Here is a 7,545-nt window from a genome sequence, read left to right as displayed (position 1 = left end):
CATAAACTGCTTCAGTTTCCCAGCTTTCACCAACTGATCTAGATGATCTCGTAAAGTTTTGCAGTCTTTGGTTGTGTGTCCTCTATCTTAATGATAATGGCAGTAAAGGCATTCATTGCGCATGGATAGGTCTCCTCTTATCTTATTAGGCCATTTGAAATATGCCTCATTCTTTATCTTCTCAAGTATTTGATACACTAGCTCCTTAAACTCCGAGTTGACTACTTGTGTGTTAGCTTTTGATGGTTGGCTAGCAAACTCTCTTCCTCAACCCGTTTATGCTCGTCAATGCAGTCCATGAGTTGACGTATACCTTTGGTGGGCTTCATAGTCAAGGATTTTCTTAAGTCGTGTTCTGTTGGGAGCCTAACCTTAAGTCGAGTGAATGACCATCCTTTGATTAAAGTGACTCTCATGCTCCATGGGGTTAGTTCTCCCATTGTAAATAGTAAAGATGGGTTAGGTGAAACGATGAGGCAGATTGGCCCTATCAATTCTTCGCGTAAAGGGTGACTTAGCAATTTGGCGTAAAGCTTTGCTCATTGCATCATTTCCCATGCTCTTAGGGAATGAGCTCTCTCTATGCCTTTTATTGTGCCTCTCCGCCTTATTCAAGCATGAAGAAGTGGAGAAGGATTCACTAAGGGGAGTCCTTGACCTCGGTCTGCAGTTGCCATCTTCAGATCCTGAGCTTAATGGGGGTGTTCGATCTTCCCCATCGAGTGCCCTACGGCGCAACTTTTTGCACAAATAATCAATCTCCGACTTAATATTTCGAGTCTCTTGTTCATGGGACACATGAATCCCCATTCTTGAGCGACTCCTATCAATACATTCTGTATACAACGTTTCCAACCTAATGCTCGGAGTTCGATTATGCTCTCGATCTCTCCTCTACTCCAAGTTGACAAAGTGGTCCATACGCTGTAAGCCAACAGATTCCTCTATGTTCTACTTGGAGTTAGCCATAGCTTGAAAGAAGAAGATTACAGATTACTTCCCACAAACGACACTAATTGTAGGTGCTCAGAAATTAAAGGCCCAAACCCACTAAGAATAGTGGAACCTTATCCTTCAAACCAAGCCTAGACAATAGAATTTTATAAAGAGAGTGAGAAAATACTTCAAGTGCAATTCTAAGCTAAGTTCAAGTCTAAGGCCGAAGAGCCCAAAGTAATAGATAAGTGTAATTTAAGTAGTAATTGAGAATAATGTTCTCCTTGGGCTGGTCTGAGGATTAGTCTCTTATATATATTTGTTTCAAGTTTTATACCAGATAATACACTATTCACTTCCCTTTTTTTTCACTTCTTAAAGAAAAAATGTTCATCCTATTTTTTTGGGAGATTCCTTTCCTTTTATATTCCCCTTCCTTGCATCATAGCCCTTCACCTGTATGCTTCCAAGCATTCCTTAGGATACTTATCCCATCAAAACTTTGCTGAAGGTAGTAGAAGGGGCTGCTAACTGTGAATTTACTATTTAGGGGTCATTTCCACATTCATGCAGTTGATAAAGTTGGTGTAGGGCATTCAATGCGGAGGGGGGAAGTATACCCTTCAGGAAACTTCCTCCCACCATCCTTGCCTCTGTCGCTATCTCTTCTCCTTTCCCTGGAACTCCATAGGACACCAATTGTCATGATTCTATTTCCATCCTCGACTGGGCAAAATCCTCGGAGCTTATTTACCCTTTTGGGCCTGGACTATGCAAGTTATTTCTCGGTCTGATCCTCCTTGGTCCTCGGACCCCCCACAATAATGATCAGTTCAAATGGAAAACTAATGCATGTAACAATAGTGAAAAATAATAAAAATTTCAGCATATATAATTATGAGTAAAAGTGTTCTCAGTAGGATGTTGATTGAAAAGATCTCATTCCTAACTCACACAACCTCATTACCAAATAAGACTATAAAGTTGTATGGTTTGGAACATGAGTTAGAGTAGTCATTTTTAGGAGATTGTAGAGAGTTGGTTTTATGCTTTTTGAGGTAGGGAAAGGAATCCTAGTTATACATGCTATACACTTGATATGAATACGCTAATTTTCCTCTTCACTCAAGTTTTGCTTTCTTTCCATTTTTTCTCTTCTTCATTATCTTACTCTCTCTTTTGATTGCCTAGGTTATCGTTAATTTTCTTCCTCATTTGCTTTATGCGTTTTCTCCCTTTCTCTATCTATTTCCTCATATGTTCTTCCTTGATTTCTATGTTACCCATTCATGGGTAATGTTCCCTATTTTTATAGCCAAAATTTGATACTTATTTTCACCCTTTTGCCCTCACCCTTATCTTTTTTATCCGTTGCAGGCATTCAACCTTTTTACATGATGCCCACTACCCATGTTAGCCAGGTACCTTTCCATTATCTTCTAACCGTGCTTAGTTGGGCATAAACCCACTAAGGATTTTCAGCCTATGCTCGACAATAAACAACCTTCCCATTTTTAGTAAAGGTCAAATAGCTGTGGAGCCATTACCTCTCTCTCTCTCTCCTTAAAATAGTAAAGACTCCCATTAATTCTCCTTGTTCTTGTCCTATAGCATGTATCGAATGGCTCCTACCTATTCCTTTCCCATTTTGGTAAAGATGTTTTCCCAGCAAAGCATACTCCTAAAAGTGGTCTCAGTGGATACCAAATCTAGGCCATTTCCCCCTCACCAAACCACACCCTTTACATCTCGTTATTTCTTGCAGCTGGTACTAGTTGCTATTCCTATTTTCTTTTCATTGTGTTTCTCAGAAGAGGTTTGGCTTCTCTTTATTTTTATAAGAATGTTATGGGTTTTATGGGCTTGCTGCCCTTTTTTGGATTTGGTCCAGTACGTGCAAGTTAGACTATCAAACTTGTAAAGGAAAATAAGCTATGGATCTAATAGTATATTTAAGTGCAAAATCTCATTAACAATAAAAATGGAAACTTTACACTCTAATGTCTAGAGAAATGTAAAAGCGAAACAAGGAAAATAAATAAGGCATGTAACATAGGTGGAAAACTCTTGGAAAGGGATGAAAAACCACGGTTAAGTGAAGAACAGAATATCCTTCACTCTTTAAAGCTTTCTATTATATGAAAGTTAAGGTTTTTACACAATGGTGATGTTCTTCCCAAAGAAAGCCTCATTTTGCCTTACTTTCCTTCCTAGACTTCTACCTATTCTCTTTATCATTCTTGGTTCTTGCCTTAATTGTTGAGCAACATGTTCCTTTTATAGTACTGTGAATGATTTTTGGTACATAAGGACAGGTGTCAAGCCTCCATTCGCCCATTTAAACCTTGATACAACTATTGTACTATACGGCTGGAGGAGATAACAAACCTGCGCATGCAAGAACAAATTTACGTACACATAATCAAGCCTGCGTACGCAAGAAAGATTATGTGTACGTAGGTTCTTGCCTAGAAACCCTAAAAACCTAACATGCATCTAAAACACATAAACATATAAACCTAAGCTAGATAAACATGTTAAAGCATATTATCACAAGGAATAAAGCAAACAGAAGATTAAATGCAAAAAATGAAAGAAAAGAAAAAGAAAGGTATAAAACTAATACCTTAAAGAAAAGCTTTTCAAGCTTGATTTTTGACCGTTCCCCTTAGTCTAATCTATTACAATTAAATAAAAATGTGATTAGCAACGTTAAACCTGTGACGCACATCACGCATACATGGGGCGGGGTGTAACTTTGGAGAGCTGTGTGGGATTCGAATGTCTGAAGTCCCACCTTTGTTGCTTGGGAATCGAGCAACGACAGGATCATTATCCCAGAACCTGTTTTGCCATTTTCAAGCAAATGACAAGTGACTCACTATCCTAGAGTCGCTTAAAATGAAAAAGAAAAACTAACAAGGGCGCTTTTTGATTTATCCCAACAAACAACAAAAGGATACAGTCTTTGTGGTGTCCATCTGGGGCTTTTGCCTCAAACTTTTCTGCGTGACTCGCTCCTCTTGTCTTTTTCACTTCTTTCTCTACCTTTTTTGGTGAGGCTTTTGCCTCAGGTTGACCTTGGTCTCTTTCTCTATCTCTATCTCCATCTTTTTCTACCATGCCTTCAGGTTCAATTCCTGCAGGATATGTGCACGTGTAGTCTTGATTGTTGGATCCACTAGGGGTGATGAAAACTTGCTGAGGAGTAGGTATGTATGGGGTGGAATCTTCTGCCTCTTTCATGACTTACTTGGGGATGAGAAATTCACTGAGTAGTGTAACTTTTGTAGATGTGTGATCTACTGGGGAAGAATCTTCTGCTTCCTCACTGGGGATACTTTAGGTGTACTTGATCCACTGGGGAAGAATCTTTTGCTTCCTCACTGGGGATTGTTTAAATATGCATGGGTCCATCGGGAAAGAATCTTCTGCCTTCTTTATAGGGATGATGTTCTAGCTATGCTTGATCTACTAGGGAAGAATCTTCTGCTTCCTTACTAGGGATAGTGTTCTTGAGTTTATGTGATCTACTGGGAATGGTTTTGGGATGTACATGCTTCATTAGGGGAAGAGTTTTCTGCTTCCTTTACTACTCACTAGGGAGTCCTTGGCAACTTTGTGCCTAATTAGGGCAATCTTGAGATTTTTTTTTTTGGCTAAACTACATGTAGTTTAGAGGTGAGGTCTAAACTACACGTAGTTTTCCACCTCTTTATTTTTCCCAACCGTTTATTTTTCTTCTTCATTCTCTTTATCTCCCTCATCTCTTCACATTCTTTATAACTCTTTAACTTTCCATTTTTCCTCTACAAAAACTTCCTTATTTTCTCTTCACATTCTTCATAACTCTTCATCTGATTCTCCCATTCCCTTATTCTCTCATTTTCTCTCTAGACTCTCTTCATCTCCTTCAATGGCACCTAAGGCCAAGAAGGCTTCCTATGTCTTTTCCTCCGCTGCAATTCTCCTTACCTGTTGGAGTGGAACAGTGAGACTGATGGAGCCTCCTTCATAGACATACCGACTAGAGAATCACATCCCTATGGTTGAATTTGTAAGTTTTTCAAACTTTTCTCATTTTCAAGTTTCTCTTTGATCTTTTGTTTTGATGTGTTTCTGGCCATGTAAATGCTTGGGTTTTGTTGTGGGATGGGTTTAGATGAAAACCTAACAAATTAGGAGTGGTAGGAATATGTTTAGGATTGATTTTGGATGATATATATCTGAAAATGTTGAAGGACACTTCTTGTCTGTGCTTCTGTTTGCGTGGGCTCAACCCTGCGTATGCAGCTTGTACTTATGTATATGCAGGTTTGTTCTTGCTTTCGTGGGTCTGTTCTTGAGGCTTTGCATACGTAGGTTCTAGCCTGCATATGTGGAGTCCCGTTTGTGTACGTGGGCCTTGACCTACGTAGGTGAGGCGTTTGACAGAGGCCTTACTCTGCCAATTTTCATTTCTTTTTCCACTTATTCACTTATATATGCAATCCTAACACCCTTTTTTGTCATTTTTACACCTGCACATCACCGCATCCTTCTTTTTATCTTTATTCTTGCATCAAAAACATCATTTTTCATCATTTTCACTTGAATCCAGAATCTAATGTTGTCTTCATCTTTTGTAGTCCTCATCCCCTTATGATGGTAGGGGAAACACTAATAAGGTGGTGAAGTGGTACAACCTCTTTGTTCCTAAAACCAGGGCTTACATCCGGGAAGTGAGCTTCGAGGCTATCCTTAGCCTTCTATCGGAAAGGTCCGTAAGTGCTACTAAGTGTAATGCCTTATCGAGAGGTGGTGGGATACTACTCATACCTTCTATATTACTGAGCGAGAGATGACAGTGACTCCCTATGACTTCCACCACATAACTGGCCTTAGCTTTGAAGGGCCCATCATTAACTTGGACAGCATGTCAGGCGTCTAGCTAGGTCTTAATATTTTGGGGAGGAAGTACTCCACTGAGACCGTCCTTTACTTTGACTTGGTGTCAGATTATATGCTTCTCCCACAAAGGAATATGGAGGAGCGTGTCTGGATGGCTAGGGCTTTTCTTCTACAATTGTTAGGAGCTTATCTTTTCATCAATGGTGGGCAAACGGTGTCCTTAAGGTGGTTGGCCATCTTTCAAGGCTTTGTAGCTGCACGGTGGGCTAACTTGGGGTAGGCATGTCTTGCCTATCTTTACTCTAGCCTCAACACTCTTAGCCAAGGCACCTTACGACAGCTTGTGGGGCCTTGGAAGCTCCTTGAGGTTAGTTCTCTTTCCATCTCTTGTATTTTCATTTGTAGCTCATAGTCTAGAAAACTGTATCACCTTGCAAACTATCATCTTGCAAACTGTACCATTTTGCAAATTGTACCATCTTGTATCTAACCTGTGGCTTGTGCTTCCTTTTCTAGTGGTGGATTGTTAGGTATGGCCTTATAGCTCCGAGCACCGATCTAAATTTGTGGGAATTCCCTTGAGTGAGGGCCCACCTTGCTGGGTTAACTTTGGATGAGGTAAGTTTAAGAGTTCCAGTTTTCATGCTTCTTCATGCATTTCCATTAGGATACTCTTCTCCTAACCTTGTATCATTATAGGTCAACTGGCCTCCATGGGCCCGCCAGCCCCTTCCTGCTTCTTCGAATTTGGAAGCTGCTGCCATCATTACTTCGGAGATTACGTGGCCCTTCAAAGGAGCAGGCTTAAGGGCACTCTACTTGGGGGAGAAGGTGCGGTGTCAACTGGTGGGTAGAGATGACCCACAAATTTTGATGGATCCTCCAGAATTGATGCTTGCCCCATATTCCATAATTGATGCTGAGTACAACATGTGAAGGAGTGGCACTCCCTACGCCGGGTGGCTTCTTGATGGATTGGACTATGAGGAATTCAACATCACCCGCCTTATGCCTTCCCTTACTGCTTAGGTATATGCTCAATCTCTTTTTCTTCTTTTCCTTTTCCTTTACCTTGTTGTTATGGCGTTTAATGGTGGAAAACTTGTAGCAAGAGGAGCCTGTTTCCGATGAGCTAATTGATCCTCCATATCTCCCTTGGACGGTCTATGCTTACGACCTTGATGGCTTTGCTTAGGAGCGCGCCGTGCCCTGTAATCCCAATGTTATGAGCTATCCTTTTCCTTCAAATACCTAGGCGATGAGCTATCCTGTTCCTTTTTTCTTCTTGCTGTCTCTCTTTCTTTTTGGTCACTAACCCTTCTTTCTTTGGCCCACCATCCAAGAGCATGAGGAGTTGGTATGGTTGGTTGGGAATCTCAAGCTAGAGGTGACCAACTATTCAAGGAGCTTGTACGGTCCTGAAGGAGTGGCCTACCCGGGCAGTGGTGGTGATGATGATGATGATGGTAGTGGCGATGAGGAGGATTCGGAGGCAACATTCAGCTATCAACCAAGGAAAAGGCGACACAATTGATTACATGTAGTCAAGACATATAGGCATAAAACACACATATTTCTTTCTTTTTGTTGCTATTATTGTTTTTTTTTTTTTTTATTTCTTTTAGCAGACATTTGAATTCAGTTTGAGGTAAAGGATTGTACTTAAGAACATCTTTTTACATTTATGCTTTTAATTGGGAGTAGTTCTTAATTTACAAG

This window comes from Quercus suber, unplaced genomic scaffold (genome assembly GCF_002906115.3).
Source record: "Quercus suber isolate HL8 unplaced genomic scaffold, Cork oak 2.0 scaffold_57, whole genome shotgun sequence".
Taxonomy (NCBI): domain Eukaryota; kingdom Viridiplantae; phylum Streptophyta; class Magnoliopsida; order Fagales; family Fagaceae; genus Quercus; species Quercus suber.
This window is presented reverse-complemented; position numbering follows the sequence as displayed.